Source organism: Pseudorca crassidens, chromosome 9 (genome assembly GCF_039906515.1).
Source record: "Pseudorca crassidens isolate mPseCra1 chromosome 9, mPseCra1.hap1, whole genome shotgun sequence".
NCBI lineage: Eukaryota > Metazoa > Chordata > Mammalia > Artiodactyla > Delphinidae > Pseudorca > Pseudorca crassidens.
The window spans coordinates 14,059,413-14,077,317 of NC_090304.1; the positions used below are offsets into that span (position 1 = coordinate 14,059,413).

Sequence of the window (17,905 nt, forward strand, 5' to 3'; positions counted from 1 at the left end):
TTTTATTAGTGTCGACTTTACTGTTGCGTTGAGTCTTTTAATCCCTTCAAAAATACTGCCAAAAAGTCTAGTACCCAAATTGTACATTGTGAACACAAAAAGACTGAGAACTACTGATCTTGTGTGTTAGAAGCTGAACTAGACATTGATGGCCGGATTTTTGTCATTCTGGCTCTTTCAATAATTCACAGTGTAATTTGAGTGAGTCATTTTGTCTCTTTGTCCACTTGACAGGTGAGGATGTGGTGCTTACCTCCATGTTCCTTCCAGAGATTAAGTGGAAAAAAATGGTAAAGCACTCTAACTTCTTTGAAAAATATATTATCTGAAGTTAAAAGGAATAAAAGTAGATGTTTGCCTTAGCGCCCAGGTTATTTGCAGTACATGAACTACTTGGGACAAGCCAAGACTGCCAACTTTAGATGTTCTGGTGACAGGAACACCTTGATGCTAAGAGACAGTCTTAGGAGACTGAAAAGGATCCACCTCAGCTTAATAAAATGAGTTGCTGAAGCACATCTGAGTTGTGCTAGGCACCCTTGGGACATAAAATAAATACTTCTTGATGAACTAAATAGAGGTGGTTACAACAGCAGTAACAGGAAGCAGGACTTGTCTAGGGTTTGTGCATAATCTTCTCATAGGCTGAATGTAGTTTGTGAAGTGTCCTTTGACTCTCCTTGACTAATTATTTTGATCTCTTCTCTGCTTTTCCAAGAATATAATGTCAACCAAAGGTCTTAGGCCATTCCCTACTCCTTTGTAAAAGTTATGTGGATATGAAATAAGACATCAAATCCTGAAAGTAGAAAGTTATTTCTTAACCACTTTGGGAGGTTAAAAATGCCAACATAATCTTAAAGAAATAACCTGATAAAGCAAACCTGTGTAAATGAATTTATTATTGCCTTGGGGAGAGGCCATATAGCTTAATACTAAGGACAGCTGAATTCAAATTTCATCTCACCTCTTACTAACTGGGTGACCATGGGAAAGTTGTTTAACTTATCTGAGCCTCAATTATTTCATCTGTAAAGAGGGGTTCTGTAAAGCCTTTCAGTGACTACGCTATTTAAAATTGCCAACTCTTCACCCTTTGTACTTTCCATTCCTCTTCTCTGTTTTATATTTCTCCATGACAGTTAACATAATTTAATGTGCTGTGTGGACTCATGTCTTTGTTATATGTCTCTTCCTCCCCACAGAATGTAATTCCCATGAAGGCAGGAATTTTTGTCTGTTTTGTTCACTGTCTGGCATGTAGTAGGAACTCACTAAGTATTTGTCTAATGAATAAACAGATTTCCTGTAGGATACTTGTGAAGATTGAATGGGAACATTTATTGAACAAGAATTTATTGTGTCCCTTGGCACAAGATAAATATTTAGAAAATGGTAGCATTATAGTTCATGAAGTATCTTTCTACATTTTTTTGAAAAATGAACATAAACCACAGTGCTCAGTTACATCTGAATGCAAGATATGGATATTCGATGATTATAACTTTAAAAAAGTGAAATATATATTTCTGCTATGTCTTATTCTTAGATTTATTTTACTCTCAAGGTAACATATTCAAATTGTACCTAGGGTGTTTAATGTATTTATAATTTTACAGTGTTTATCCTTGTATTCTCATATTTGTATACATATTTTCTGTCTCTCACTAAATTATTCGTTCCCTCAAGTCAAGAACCTTGTCTTTTTTCATATTTCTAGTGCCCAGTGCTTCTGTTATAGCCTATTTTGCTGTAATGCAAGAGTTATATTCCTGAGACATTCAGTATAATAAAATAAATTCTGTTTTAAAAACAGTAGTTTCAGGGAATTCCCTTACAGTGCAGTGGTTAGGACTCAGAGCTTTCAATGCTGAGGGCGTGAGTTCAATCCCAGATTAGGGAACTAAATCCCACAAGCCATGCAGCACGGCCAAAAGAAACAAAAAACAAAACAGTACTTTCATTTGGAGGCAGGAGGGTTATAAGAGCTAGAGAGTTCAACATACAATAACACATTTTACCTGAGGCAATTTCAATTAAAATATATTACAGCTATATATATATATATAAGCATAAAGCCTATACCAACCAAACCTAACATTTGATTACATCTTCCTTTTCCTTAAGAGTGATGGCTGGGCTTTTTTTTTTTTTAAATAACTATCAGCGCATAGAGCTTACATTCTTATCACTTTTTTTTTTCTTTTTTTTTACCATTTTAAAACATTGAAGTGTAGTTAATTCACAATGTTGTGTTAGCCTCAGTTACACAGAAAAGCGATTCAGTTATAAATAAATTTAAATATATAGATTCTTCTTCAGATTCTTTTCTATTATGGACTATTATAAGATATTGAATATAGTTCCCTATGCCATACAGTAGATCCCCGCCACCCATCCACTTTATATACAGTAGTGTGCATATGCCAATCCCAAACTCCCAATTTATCCATCTCCCCCTCCCTGCCTCCGCTGTCCCCCTTGGTAGCCACAAGTTTGCCCTCTATGTCTGTGAGTCTATCTCTGTTTTGTAAATAAGTTCATTTCTATCATTTTTTTAGATTCCACATATAAGTGATATATGATATTTGTCTTTGTCTGACTTACTTCACTCAATACGACAATCTCTGAGTCCATGTTGCTGCAGATGGCATTATTTCATTCTTTCTATGGCTGAGTAATATTCCATTGTGTGTGTGTGTGTGTGTGTGTGTATACACACATACATACATACACACACCACATCTTCTTTATTTATTTGTCGATGGACATTTACCTTGCTTCCATGTCTTGGCTGTTGTAAATAGTGCTGCTGTGAACATTGGGGTGCATGTATCTTTTTGATTAGAGTTTTCTCCAGATATATGCCCATGTGATTGCAGGACCACATGGTAATTCTATTTTTAGTTTTTTAAGGAACCTCCATACTGTTCTCCATAGTGACTGCACCAATTTACATTCCCACCAACAGTGTAAGAGGCTTCCTTTTTCTCCACACCCTCTCCAGCATTTATTATTTGTAGACTCTTTAATGATGGCCATTCTGCTTGGTGTGAGGTGATACCTCATTGTAGCTATGATTTGTATTTCTCTAATAATTAGTGATATTGAACATCTTCTCATGTGCCTGTTAGCCATCCATATGTCTTCTTCAGAGAAATGTCTGTTTAGGTCTTCTGCCCATTTTTTGACTTTTTTTTTTTTTAATATTAAGCTGTATGAGCTGTTTGTATATTTTGTAAATTAATCCCTTCTAAGTAGCCTGGTTTGCAAATATTTTCTCCCAGTTCATAGGTTATCTTTTCACTTTGTTTAAGGTTTCCTTTGCTGTGTAAAAGCTTTTAAGTTTAATTAGGTCCCATTTGTTTATTTTTGTTTTTATTTCCATTACTTTAGGAGACGGATCCAAAAAAATATTACTGCGATTTAGGTCAAAGAGTGTTCTTCCTATGTTTTTCCTCTAGGAGTTTTATAGTATCTGGTCTTACATTTAGGTCTTTAATCCATTTTGGGTTTATTTTTGTATATAGCGTAGAAAGTGTTCTAATTTCATTCTTTTACATGTAACTGTCCAGTGTTCCTAATACCACTTATTGAAGAGACTGTCTTTTGTCCATTGTATATTCTTGCCTCCTTTATCATAGATTAATTGACCATAAGTGTGTGGGTTTACTTCTGGGCTTTCTATCCTGTTCCATTGATCTATATGTCTGTTTTTGTGCCAGTACTATACTGTTTTGATTACTGTACTTTTGTAATATAGTCTGAAGTCAGGGAGCATGATTCCTCCAGCTCTGTTCTTCTTTCTCAAGATTGTTTTGGCTATTTGGGGTCTTCTGTTTTTTCCATACAAATTTAAAAAAAATTGTTCTAGTTCTATGAAAAGTGCCATTGGTGATTTGATAGGGTTGCATTGAATCTGTAGATTGCCTTCAGTAGTATTGTCATTTTAACAATATTGATTCTTCCAATCCAAGAAGACAGTACATCTTCCATCTGTTTGTGTCATCTTCAATTTCTTTCATCAGCGTCTTACAGATTTCGGAGTGCAGGGGTCTGTCACCTCCTTCAGTAGGTTTATCCCTAGGTATTCTATTCTTTTTGATGGTAAATGGGATTGTTTCCTTAATTTCTCTTTCTGATGTTTCATTGTTAGTATATAGAAATGCAATAGATTTATTAATTTTGTATCCAGCAACTTTACAGAATTCATTGATGAGCTCTAGTAATTTTCTGGTTGCATCTCTAGAATTTTCTATGTATTGCATCATGTCATCTGCAAACAGTGACAGTTTTATTTCTTTTCAAATTTGGATTCCTTGTATTTCTTTTTCTTCTCTGATTGCTGTGGCTAGGACTTCTAAAACTGTGTTGAATAAAAGTGGCTAGAGTGGACATCCTTGTCTTGTTCCTGATCTTAGAGGAAATGCTTTCAGCTTTTCACCATTGAGTATGATGTTAGCTGTGGGTTTGTCATATATGACCTTTATTATGTTGAGTTATGTTCCCTCTGTGCCCAGTTTCTGAAGAGTTTTTATCATAAATGGATACTGAATTTATCAAAAGCTTTTTCTGCATCTATTGCGATGACCATATGGTTTTTATTCTTCAGTTTGTTAATGTGGTGCATCAAGTTGATCAATTTGCAGATATTGAAAAATCCTTGCATCCCTGGAATAAATCTGACTTATCATGATGTATGATCTTTTAAGAGATTGTGAGAGCCAGTTCGCTAGTATTTTGTTGAGGATTTTTGCCTCTGTGTTGGTCAGTGGTATTGGCCTGTAATTTTCTTTTTTTGTGATATCTTTGTCTGGTTTTGGTATCAGGATAATAATACTGGCCTCATAGAATGAGTTTTGAAGTGTTCCTTCCTCTGCATTTTTTTGGAATAGTTTCAGAAGGATAGGTGTTAACTCTTCTCTAAATGTTTGGTAGAATTCACCTGTGAAGCCATCTGGTCCTGGACTTTTGTTTGTCAGGAATTTTAAAATTATTGATTCAATTTTAGTACTGGTAATTGGTCTGTTCATATTTTCTGTTTCTTCCTGTTTCAGTCTTGGGAGATTTTACCTTTCTAGGAATTTGTCCATTTTTTCCTAGGCTGTCCATTTTATTGGCATATAGTTGCTCATAGTAGTCTTTTATGATTCTTTATATTTCTGTGGTGTCAGTTGTAACTTCTCCTTTTTCATTTCTGATTTTATTGATTTGGACCCTCTCCCTTTTTCTCTTGATGAGTCTGGCTAAAGGTTTATCAATTTCGTTCATCTTTTCAAAGAACCAGCTTTTAGTTTCATTATCTTTTCTATTGTTTTCTTAAGTCTCTGCACATTCCTATCAGTTTTATCACCCATTGTTCTTAGAGTGCACAGAACCACTTTAAGAAGGCAACATTGTTCAACCAACATTGTTGCTTCATTCAACAAATGTCTGAGGGCTTTCTGTTTACCTTTCAGCATCCTATGCCCTGGGGATACAGCAGTCATGTTTTTTTAAGTAAACTGAATGTTCCAGGTTTAGGATCAAATTTCTTTTCCTGATCCACCTTACATTATAAATATTTACATTTTGGATAAGTTCCTATGCTTATACATTGTTACCACTTAATGCATATTTATTGAATTAATTAACAGCTGACAAAATCTTTTCTCCATTCCTTACTAATGTGATTTTAGAGCTTATTCAAATCCTTGGGACAGACAGTTGAAGAATATATAGTTTAGGCTGAGTGTTTTAAGCAATTTTTTAGATATCCTCTTTTCTTTGGCTGTATTGACCTGCTCTCAACTTCATTTATAAGAAAGTGGATGATCTCTTATATTTTTTTATTCCTTCACAGTGACTTGTCCCCCAAACTAATGACTTTTTCCAGGACTTCTCTCTTTATTAATTGAGATATAATTCACATATAAAATTCACCCTTTCAATGTGTACAATTGAGTGGTTTTTAGCATATTCACAGAATTGTGCAACAATTGCCACTATGTAATTCCAGAACATTTTCATCACCCAAAAAAGAGACTCCATACCCATTAGCAGTCACTTCCTATTCCTCTCTTCCCACACAGGCCCTGGCAACTACTTTCTGTCTCTGTGGATTTGCCTCCCCTGGACATTTCATATAAATGGAATCATACAATACATGGCTTTTTGTGTGTGGCTTCTTTCACTTGGCGTAATATTTTCAGTGTTACTCCATGTTATAGCATGTGTCAGTACTTCACTTCTGTTTGTGGCCAAATAATATTCCATTGTATATGGATATACTACATTTTATTTATCCATTTGTCGGCTGATGGACATTTGAACCGTTCCCACTCTTTGAATAATGCTGCTATGAACATTCATATACAAGTTTTTGTGCGGACATATGTTTTCAGTTATCTTTGGTATATACCTAGGAATGGAATTGCTGCTTCATATGATAACTCTGTGTTTAACTTTTTGAGAAACTGACCTCTCTTCAACAATAACTTCCTTTGATCACTTTCCTTTTTGAAAGCTTTCCTTTCCTGGCTTCCCTTTTCTCCTGTACCAGGTCTACTCTAGCTCTCCTGTTTACTTTGGTCTTCTTCAGTTTTCTGAGTTATCACTTTTATGAAAATAACTCAGAGATTTTTCTTTTTTCATAATTAATTTATGTATTTTTGGCTGCGTTGGGTCTTCATTGCCACGCACAGGCTTTCTCTAGTTGCGGCGAGCAGGGGGCTACTCTTCATTGTGTACGGGCTTCTCATCGTGGTGGCTTCTCTTATTGTGAAGCATGGGCTGTAGGCACATGGGCTTCAGTAGTTGTGGCACGTGGACTCAGTAGTTGTGGCTCGCGGGCTCTAGAGTGCAGGCTCAGTAGTTGTGGTACACGGGCTTAGTTGCTCCGCAGCATGTGGGATCTTCCTGGACCAGGGCTTGAACCCATGTCCCCTGCATTGGCAGGCGGATTCTTAACCACTGCACCACCAGGGAAGCCCCTCAGACATTTTTCTAAATTCTTTCCACTTTGAATGGCCCACAACCTTCTTATGTTTAATACGTTGAAAGCCAAACTTTCTCCCACTCCCTATTTTTAGTAATTTTACCAGCATTCTTCTTGATGCCCAGGTGCTAGGCCTGTAAATTTTTGTGGGTTATTACTTCACCCCAGCTACCTATATTCCGTTTCCTACCATGTATAGGTGATTCATCCCTACTGGAGTGTCTCATTGTTTCTTCTTTCTCTTCTCACTATTCTAACCCTGATTCTGGCCATCGTCATACCACTGCAGTTTTCTTTCTGGTGGCTCCCTGTTTCTAGTCTTCCCACCTTTAAAATATTTGCCAGGGGCTTCCCTGGTCGCACAGTGGTTAAGAATCCACCTGTCAATGCAGGAGACACGGGTTCGAACCCTGGTCCGGGAAGAACCCACATGCCACGGAGCAACTAAGCCCGTGTGCCACAACTACTGAGCCTGCACTCTAGAGCCCGCAAACCATAACTACTGAGCCCACGTGCCACAATTACTGAAAGCCGTGCGCCCAGAGCCTGTGCTCTGCAACAAGAGAAGCCACCGCAATGAGAAGCCTGCGCACCGCAACGAAAGAGTTGCCTCCACTCACCACAACTAGAGAAAGCCCACGCACAGCAACAAAGACCCAACGCAGCCAAAAATAAATAAATATGCTCATTGTATAAAGAGAATGGGAAAAGAAGGGTTACGACTAGCAACTTACAACAACATTTCTCCTCCAGAAGAAACAAAATTGTATGTGAAAGGCAATATAAATTTATTATACTATTCCTGTATGCTATGAATATTTATATAGTCATAATACTGTAAATAATTAACATTATTTAACCTAAAAATGGGGTATAACTATTTTGGTAGGATGAGGGAGGAAAGAGAGCAGGAGAAATCATTTCCCATCTTAGGAAGCCAGTAGATAATTGCTGAAATTGAAAAATTAGTAACAGCAGAAATATGACAGTTAATTATCAGAAGAAAAACAGCTAAAAGATTTGGAAAGTAATTGCTTCTGGAGAGCAGAAATCAAGGGAGAGGATGGAGCAGGAGGCTGCTCTTTAACTTTATTAGCCTTGTAATACTCTTTAACTTTTAAAATTATGTGTATGTAGTATTTTGATAAAAATTGAAATTTAAAAGCTATCCACCTTGTAATTCCCTTACTCAAAAAATTTCAAAGAGTTTCTATTTCCTGCTGTACAGATGATAAATTCCTTGTCATTTTTTAAGCCTCATATTATATTCTGCTTTATATGAGCCTTTGCTTCCCACTGAACTGATATTAGCCCTTGAACCCTGATTCACCTTGAGCAGTAGCCTCTTTCTTCCTTGAATCATTCTCCCCCTCTCCTCCTTTCCAAATCCTTTCCTCCTTCCTTTAAGCCCTAGCTCCTATTTCTTCCCTAAGCTTTCCTGGTTTCCCCTCCCCAAGCCCAGTGACCTTTCCTAAACAGCTGTGGCTCTAGTCATCTGTACCATTCATTAGACACTTAAGTGGCCTTTTCTTGTTTGTAATGTTTTTTTTTTAAGATAATTTCTGAGATGGATTATTTTTTTTTTAATTTATTTATTTATGGCTGTGTTGGGTCTTCGTTTCTGTGCGAGGTCTTTCTCTAGTTGTGGCAAGCGGGGGCCACTCTTCATCGCAGTGCGCGGACCTCTCACTATTGCAGCCTCTCTTGTTGCGGAGCAGGAGCACAGGCTCCAGACGCGCAGGCTCAGTAGTTTTGGCTCACGGGCTTAGTTGCTCTGCGGCGTGTGGGATCTTCCCAGACCAGGGCTCGAACCCGTGTCCCCTGCATCGGCAGGCAGACTCTCAACCACAGCGCCACCAGGGAAGCCCCTGTAATGTTTTTGACATAACTCTTATCTCCCCAACTGGATTATTGGCTTCAGCCAAGCAAGAAGGACATCATATTACCATTTTATGTACATCTTCCACTATGTATGTTTGATAGATATATGTTTAATATTCAGTTCTCATTCAGCCATCAAAAAGCCTCTGGTTTGAGATCACTACTCTATTCTGGGCATGTCTCAGGACTCCGTACTTTGGTCTAAAACTCTATCTCTGTCAGTCTTAGTGAGGTTGAAAGCCAAGGTTTTATCTCTTTGCTGGTGATACTGTCATTGGTTGGCACAGTGTGCTTGTTTTTATAAAACAACATGGATGGTGATTTAGGGCAGAGGATATATTGGTTGAGGGTGTGGAATCTGGATTGGCTGGTTTGCATGCTTGTAGGCAATTGTTTGCTATCTCTAGGAATTAACTAATACAGGGAGGGGCAGTCTATCAGTCTGTGTGGCCCCCAAGATATCAAAGCACCATAAAATATAGAAAACAAAACCCACTTAATACAGTGACGCGCACACACACACAAAATTTAATTTGCTATTTCAGTGGTTTCTTGGAGCTCCTGAAGACTGTCTATAGACCCAGTGTTTAAAACCCAGTCTGGGCCCTGGGAGCTCTATGCCTTTGAATACAGTAGTTGAGTTTAGGCTACCTCTTCATAAGAAGGTCTGTAGTTAACAGAGTGTAGCAGCTGCTCAATTTTTTATGGTAAAGCTTTCCTTTCTACTTTCTTTTGACTTTTACCCTAAGAGCTTATTTGTGGGTATTTTGTGCGAAGAGGGATAAGCCTGTATCCCCTAATTGCTACATCAAGTCTGTACTCCTAGGGCCTCCTGATGACATTTTAAATACATGGAAATTTGAATGCATGAACTGTCTGGTGCTGATTCTTTGCTGCATTTCTGCTCTGGCACCTGCTCCTCTCTACTTGGAGTTTATCCCATTGCCTAATTCTGTACATTGTCTCCAAACCTTTCATTAAGCATTGTTGGAAATTTTGCTTTTTAACCTCAGCATCCCCGCTTATCTTTTCAACAGAAACAGAACTGTCTCTGGCTATAGGCATTTCCTTGAGTGAAAAGCTCCCCATCTCGCCTTTTCTGACTTTTCAGAGCATGAAATGGCTGTGGTAATCCTGTTGGCCTCAAGGCAGGAGCCTTGCAGAGGCAGACAAAGGAGACACCGTGCTCCCAGCTCAGATCCTCCAGAGGCCAAAGGCAGAAACTTTTTAACCTTAAACCAGCTTGCAGTGGAAAACCTGGCCACCCCTGCTTTGTTTTGGCTGCAGTTAAGAAGGAAGTAAATTCCTAGAGTGTTTCTCCTGCATGTAACCATCAATTTCTTAGTGCCCTGAGTACTGTATTTTGTAGATTTCCAGAGGTTGGGTACTTTCCTAGAGTTCAGAAATCAAACAAAAGTGGTTTTAGGAATTCTGGAGGTGTCCTTCTGCTGGTTGAATGGATATTTCTCAAAGCCAAAGGTACTCTGGCTCCAAGGCAACAAACTGAGTTGCAACTGTGTGGTTTGTGCAAAGTGCTATTTTTAGGGCACAAGGACTGAGAGGTACTTAAGTCTCTCACAGGGATTTAAGATAGTCCGTACTCCGCTAACAATATAGTAGTAAGAGTCTACACATAGTCAAAGAAACCTTTGTTTCTGTGCTTAATACAGAGTTATCGCACACCTTCTGTGGCAGAGCATCAAGATATTTCATACAAAGATGAGAAAATCATGTGTTGTCTTCCTGTCAAAAGAACCTATTTATGGGAATTCCCTGGTAGTCCAGTGGTTAGGTCTCGACTCTTTCACTGCTGGGGGCCCGGGTTCAATCCCCTGGTCAGGGAACTAAGATCCTGCAAGCCGCATGATGTGGCCAAAAACCAAACAGGGAACCTATTTATAATGGAGTGTGGGGATTCAGGTCCAGGGAAAGTGTTGAGCAGGAACAGAGCAAGTATACTTGGCTTACAGATTTTGAGTTGGACCTCTGGTGGACTGAATTTTGTACTTGTCTTAAGTGGACTGAATAATGGCAGAGTCCTGCCTGGACAGGAGGGTAGGAGATAGAGCAGAAGGAATATGACAGAATAAGAGAGAGAATCAAAATGCTATGGGGCTTCCAAAGAGAGGATCATGTCAGGTTAATGAGATCAGTAGACTTCTTGGAAAAAGGGATTGGGAGAGTCCTTGATCAGGGACGGGGGTTGGGGGAATTTTAGGAAACATTTGTTAGGAGAGAGAGGAAAGAGTCTAGATAGTAGGAACAGTATGAAGCAAAGTATAAAAGTGGAGATATATTTAAAACATATTTCCAGAAACACATGACTAATGAGCAGTAAGAGATAAGCACAGAAATGTAGATGGCGGACAGATTGTTGAGGGCCTTGAATAACAAACCAAGGAACCAAGCTCAGTTTAGGCAACGAGGAGCCATTAGAGATTTTTGAGCAGATGAGTGACACAATTAAAACTCTGCTTTTAGGGCTTCCCTGGTGGCACAGTGGTTGAGAGTCCGCCTGCCGATGCAGGGGACACGGGTTCGTGCCCCGGTCCGGGAAGATCCCACATGCCGCGGAGCGGCTGGGCCCGTGAGCCATGGCCGCTGAGCCTGCGAGTCCGGAGCCTGTGCTCCGCAGCGGGAGGGGCCGCAGCAGTGAGAGGCCCGCGTACTGCCAAAAAAAAAAAAAAAAAAAAAAAGATGGATTGGAGTGAGGAGAGTGGAGAGGAAGATAGATAGATGATTTTGTAAAGGACAAGGGCCCATAGCTTAGTGGTAACTGCAAGATTCTTTCATGATGTTACTTACTCACACCCTAAGTGGCCTATAGAGAAGTTTGCATGTTGTCATGCATTCTTTATGATGACTACGGACAGAGTTCGTCTTTAAAAGGTAAGGGTACCATCATGCTCACTGGCTTTCAGGCATCCCTGAAGAGTGATAGCAGGCCCAGTGTTTCCTTAGGAGTTTATCTCAGCAGCTCTGGCAGAAAGGAAGAGACTAAAACATATCTTAAACTCCTTTGCTTTCCCTTGTGAAATATCCCTTTCAAAAACTAGAATTTTGCCACAGGCCTGTCTCAGAAATTTATCTAACCTGACATTAAAAATAAATCTTAGGTTTCTTCAAGGTAAGATTTTTTTTTTTTTTTTTTTTTTGTGGTACGCAGGCCTCTCACTGCTGTGGCCTCTCCCATTGCGGAGCACAGGCTCTGGACGTGCAGGCTCAGCAGCCATGGCTCATGGGCCCAGCCACTCCGCAGCATGTGGGATCTTCCCGGACCGGGGCATGAACCCGTGTCCCCTGCATTGGCAGGCGGACTCTCAACCACTGCGCCACCAGGGAAGCCCTGGTAAGATGTTTTAAGGTGGCATCTAAGAGAAAAGCTTAGGGCTGGGCATCTGTTTGTACATTTCATCTGTGCAGACAGACTGTTCCTAGTGTGAACCCAGGAAGCCTATGGCCTTAGAGCCTCCGCTTTTGTTGGGTACAAAGTTTGTGTGACCATATGCCATTCATAGCTGCCTGCTGGATGGTTTCACCAGTGCAGTAGCTCAGGCTTTACATGGTATAAACTTGATTCAGTGAGACACAGGATATGTTTCTGTGGGAGAAATCTTTCATGTCAAGAATTCCAAGTAAACGGAATATGGCCATCTCTGCCCACCTTTGGAATTTAGTGGGACTCCACATCCCAGAGTATTTCACTTTAGCCAATTGCTGCCTCACCCGTTCTTTGTTGGACAAGGCTTGAGATTGTGGGGAAGCATTTAAAATAAAGGTCTTTACCTTGTGTCCCCAGCTTCTTGCTTGTTTACTTCCCTCCTATCCCCTTTCTCCCTCCCTTCAATAGTGAGAAATTTTTTTAATATAAAGAAGTATAAATACATACATACAGGCACACAAATATATAACAAGCATCTGTGCCGCCACACCAAGATTTAATAGTTGTTAACAGTTTGCCCTGCTTGCCTCAATTCTTTTTTTTCTTTTCTGGCTGCCACGCAGCATGCAGGATCTTAGTTCCCCCGACCAGGGATCGAACCCATGCCCCCTGCAGTGCAAGCGGGGAGCCCTAACCACTGGGCCTCCAGGGAATTTCCCCCCTCAGTTCTTTTTTTTTTTTTTTTTTAATGTGGAACACTTCACGAATTTGCGTGTCATCCTTGCGCAGGGGCCATGCTAATCTTCTCTGCATTGTTCCAATTTTAGTATATGTGCCGCCGAAGCGAGCACCCGCCTCAATTCTTAAAAATAAAATCTTTTTAGATAAAGTCGAAGTTCCCTTTGACTTCCATAATTATATTTCCCGTTCTACCTAGAGGCAGCCTCTATCATGAATTTGGTTTATATAATTGCAGTCCCTCTTTTATAACTTAATATGTTAGTAAAGTATCATTGCTTTGTGTTTGTTTTTTTTAATTTATTTATATTTTTGGCTGCGTTGGGTCTTCATTGCTGGGCGCGGGCTTTCTCTAGTTGCGGCGAGCAGGGGCTACACTTTGTTGCAGTGTGCAGGCTTCTCATTGCGGAGACTTCTCTTTGTTTTGGAGCATGGGCTCTAGGCACACGGGCTGCAATACTTGTGGCTCGCGGTCTCTAGAGCACAGGCTCAGTAGCTGTGGCGCACGGGCTTAGTTGCTCCGCGGCATGTGGGATCTTCCCGGACCAGGGCTCGAACCTGTGTCTCCTGCATTAGCAGGTGTATTCTTAACTACTGCGCCACCAGGGAAGCCCTGCTTTGTGTTTTAAGAGTTGTATTTTTATAAATGGTATCATACCATATGTATCATTTTTACAACTTTTATAATTCAATATTATGTTTTTCATCAATCCACAATGACACAGTTTGATTGATTTGGTTTGTTCCTTTTAATTGTTGCCCAGTATTCATTTATATACATTATTCCCTATTGAAGAACATGAAACTTTCTAGATTTTTACTATAACAACATGCCTTGAACTTCCTTGACATATGTCCTTGTGTACATCTGTAGCATTTTTTGTAAGATATTCACCCAGAGGTGGAATTGTTCTGACTCCTTTTTAGTCAAATAGCACAGATTTATTGGTTACCAAAGACATAACCCTCTTCTTAGATGTATGAAGGGCATCTCAGAGTATCATTCTGACTGTCACTTGGTAAAAATGGAAAACTTGAGGTTTTTGAATTTTATTGCAAACCCAGGATCAAGGAGTTTTTCTCAAGTCCTTCAACCAATTAGCTTTATAGAACAAATAAATGTATATGTTGAATATAGGGGATATTAAATGGTAAAACGTATAAGTTTTCCATAGATCATTATAAAGGTAACTTCTCACTCTTCCTGTTTTCCCTTTTAAATCTTGTTTAAAAAAACCCCAAAACTGGGCTTCCCTGGTGGCGCAGTGGTTGGGAGTCCGCCTGCTGATGTAGGGGACGCGGGTTCATGCCCCTGTCCCGGAGGATCCCACATGCCGCGGAGCAGCTGGACCCGTGAGCCATGGCCGCTGAGCCTGTGCGTCCGGAGCCTGTGCTCCGCGATGGGAGAGGCCACGACAGTGAGAGGCCCGCATACCACAAAAAAAAAACAAACCCCAAAACCAAACAGGTCCATTGTAATTCAGCTAATATCAAAATATGTACTGTAAAATGCTTAAGTCTCTCCTCACCACTCTTATCCTCAGTCCCATTCCCCAAAGGGAATTCTAAGTCCTGCGACTGTACAGTATTTAAAATTTAAGTATAAAGTTGACCCCTTTCTCTCAAGGAGTTCACCATCTTTGGAGTATATCTTTCCAAATTTTTCTCTATGCCTCATCACACACATATATATTTATATACCTATTTTTTTCTTCATTTTGTTTTTTTATAGAGATGGGATCATACAGAACAATATATCAAGGACATCTTTCTGTGTCGGTACATATAGATCTACTTTATTCTCTTGGATGGCTGAATGGTGTTCCATAGTATAATTGACCATAGTTTGTTAAGCTGTTTTTTTCTCGATGGATGTTTCAGTTTATTTATAATTAAAGACATGCTCTTTTTGCAAACTGTAATTGCTTAGTCCCATTCCTGGATGTATATACTGGACTGAAAATTAACATATGATTTGGTTCTTTATAATTCAGCCTGTCCCTATAATAGATATAGATAGTAAGGACTGTCTAGGGCATGTCTTCTCACTTGTGGAAGGACAGTTCATAAGGCTAGCAGTGACCTTCCTTGCAGCTCCCATTGGTGCTCCTCACGCTTTGTAACTGTATGAATGGCAAAATTCTAAGTTCTGCGACTGTACAATATTTAAAATTTAAGTGAAAAGTTGACCCCCTTCTCTCAAGGAGTTCACTATCTTAAAGAAGAAAGAGACCAGGCAGTATCAACTGAAAATTGATGGCTAAGTGTACACAGAGATATAAACTCTTGAACTCATTGCAGACTTTATATACAGGTAACCTACAAGATGACAAATGTTTTGTGTTATGAAAATGGCTAATGCTGTGTGGGGAGGGATTTCTCCCTAATTCTGAAAAGCTTCCAGAAGGAGGTGAGATTTTATTTAGATTTTATCCAGATTGTTGTCTAGCTTCTAGGTGCATCCTTCTAAGCAGTATCTCAATATGGGGCTTGTTAATAATGCTTTTCCACTTTGTGCCTGATATTAATGTCTGAACAGTGGATTTTAATTAGAAACTATTTCAAATTAGCTATCTTTATGTGACAAGTGTTGTTCTCCCAGGATCCCAGAGCACATGCCTGGCTCTGGGGACTACTCACGTTTCCGAGCAGTTTGTGGTTTGAAACAGGCCCATTTACCAAGGTCTCTCCCACTTATTTTTGCTCCAGACTTTCCACCAGTTGGTGCCTGCACTTTAGAACAAAGGTCTAGAATCTTTTTTCCACCTCTGATCTGGAAAAAAACAGCCAGGCTGGGCCAGTAGGACAGAATGTCTTTTTGAGTATCTTAAAGGATCTAGTTACTAAGATTTTTGTCAGGCTCACTTTTAGCATAATCAGGATGTAGTTTTTACAAAATGCTCAACCATCTTCCTTTAAGCAGCTGCCGCCACATGGATTAGGAATTACTAACCTTTTGACCTTACTCAAAAAACCCTAGTCCCTTTACAAAAACTAAGTCAGCTGGATGCTTTATCTCAATGTCGCAAGTCCTAAAATATGCAATATTTCCCTTGCACTAACTTGCAGGAAACCATATGATCCTCGACCTTATAGATGTTTCCTTCACTCCAAAGTGAATGTGCAGTTGGCAGTCAAGACTGAGTATTGTATTCTGTATCCACTTTTTGATCTAACTTCACCTTTGCCCTCCAAGCCCAAGGGGCTTCTTTGTTGGCCCTCAGAGCTTACTCAGCCTTTCTGTCCCTGGGTAAATAGTAATGTGGCGGTGATTGCAGTGAAGTGACACCATGCTGTCCTTGGAGCTCGAGTCTCCTCTAAACTGAGTGAGCCAGGCTTGAGTTAGAGTCTCAGAGGCTTGGGGCCTCTGTGCCTTCCCCTCTGGGAGCAGCCTGTGGCCTCTTTCTTATATGCTGGCCCCAACTGACTCAGCCCAGTAATGCTGTACCCCGAAATGTACAGGTGTGATTTGACAGGAGCTTTTCACCCTTTACAAACTGGGCCTCCTAATGAGAATGTAGGCTCATAGAGCAATAATTCACGTGTAGGTGGCCTGTAAGGAAAGTTTTAACAAAAGAGTTGGTTGAGAAGCTGATTTATTTTCTTGCTTTAACTCTCTTGTCATGTGCTGAGTGGGGGCGTAAGAGGAGGGGCGGGTGGGGAATGGTGCTGCTGAAAGCATTTGTCTTCATTTCTGCCATCTCCCAGTGTTTATTACCCTGTGATCGGCAGATGAGGAAAGCTGCCAGTCAAACCCACGTTCAGCACATTTCCATTTCCCTTCATTGCAGATTTTAGGCTTTTGAAATTTGCATCCTCTTTGCAGCAGTAAAGGTCGTTTCCCTCCTGCTGCTGACAAGCCCAAGACCCTCTGGTCCAATTCTTCTCACTTGTGCTTCCACCAAACAATAAAAGCCGCAGGAGCCTCAGCAATCTAAGACAGGTGATTGGTGAGAGCTGTTCAGTGTTTGAGTCGGTCAGTCGCTCTCTTTATCTTTCTCTCTCACCTCTTATCTCCCTCAGTACTTTTCCCCGCCTCCCCCCACCCCATCTCTGCCCATCCGTCTGCTGCTCAGGCACCCACTGTAAGCAGCCCCGTTGTGCAACGGTGAGATGATGACAGCTTTCCGGACTCCTTTCCTGGCTTCACTCGGGGACCTGCCTAAGCCAGTGTCCTTCCAGCAGCAGAGGTTGCTAGGACCTAAATATAGGAAATGCCAGGTTGTGGGGGATGTGGAAGTGGAGGTAGAGTAATTCTTAATACTCTCATCCACCTGCATGTCTTCAGTCAGAAGTAGAGGCTTTGAGGAAATCCCTGCCTGGTGGGAGTCAACGCAAGGTTTTTTGTTTTTGTTTTGGGGTTGTTGGGCTTTTTTTTCCTCCGTTTCTCCTGAACACATTGGGGTTTGGAATGCTGTTCCTAAATATCTTTCGGTAGCATGTGTTCTTGTGAGCTTATTTGTGTTTGTCTTAAATAATGTTTGTGGGTGGAAGAAATGTAATGATATTCATTTCTTTGAAAATGGATGTTCTGCTTTCATAATTACTTTTCCCAATTACATCATTAGTGTAAGTGTAGATAATTGCTTCATTAGGACATACATATCGAAGAAGGGGAGGTCTACAGAATGGGTGATGAAAACAGGCCTCAACGTCTTCATCTACCCACGCAGGAGCATCTTAGCTTGACTTCAGAGAGCTAGCAGGTACCAGTCACCCTGCCAACAGTCAAGATTAATCCTGGGTTTTAATGTGATAGGAGGAAGGAGTGAGGACCCAGTGAAGAGCAGCTTACTCCTTTGCTTTAGACTGGTGATGCTTTGCTGAACTCCTGCTGATACTGGTACCAACAAGGCACCGTGATTTAATCATTGACGATCTCTGAATTGGGAAGCAAAGTAGTCTTGTGGCAGCCCCACCACCTTTGG

General features: G+C 40.4%; 1 protein-coding gene and 1 non-coding gene across 19 annotated transcripts in view; one reads left to right on the forward strand and one right to left on the reverse strand.

Moving 5' to 3' along the window:
* Window positions 1-17,905, forward strand: part of AMBRA1 (autophagy and beclin 1 regulator 1) — a 175,915-nt gene that overhangs the window by 98,884 nt on the left and 59,126 nt on the right. The gene's annotated exons all lie outside the window — the stretch shown is intronic.
* Window positions 12,984-13,090, reverse strand: LOC137231388 (U6 spliceosomal RNA). Its single transcript, XR_010946510.1, has one exon. It is a non-coding gene; the product is annotated as a U6 spliceosomal RNA (small nuclear RNA).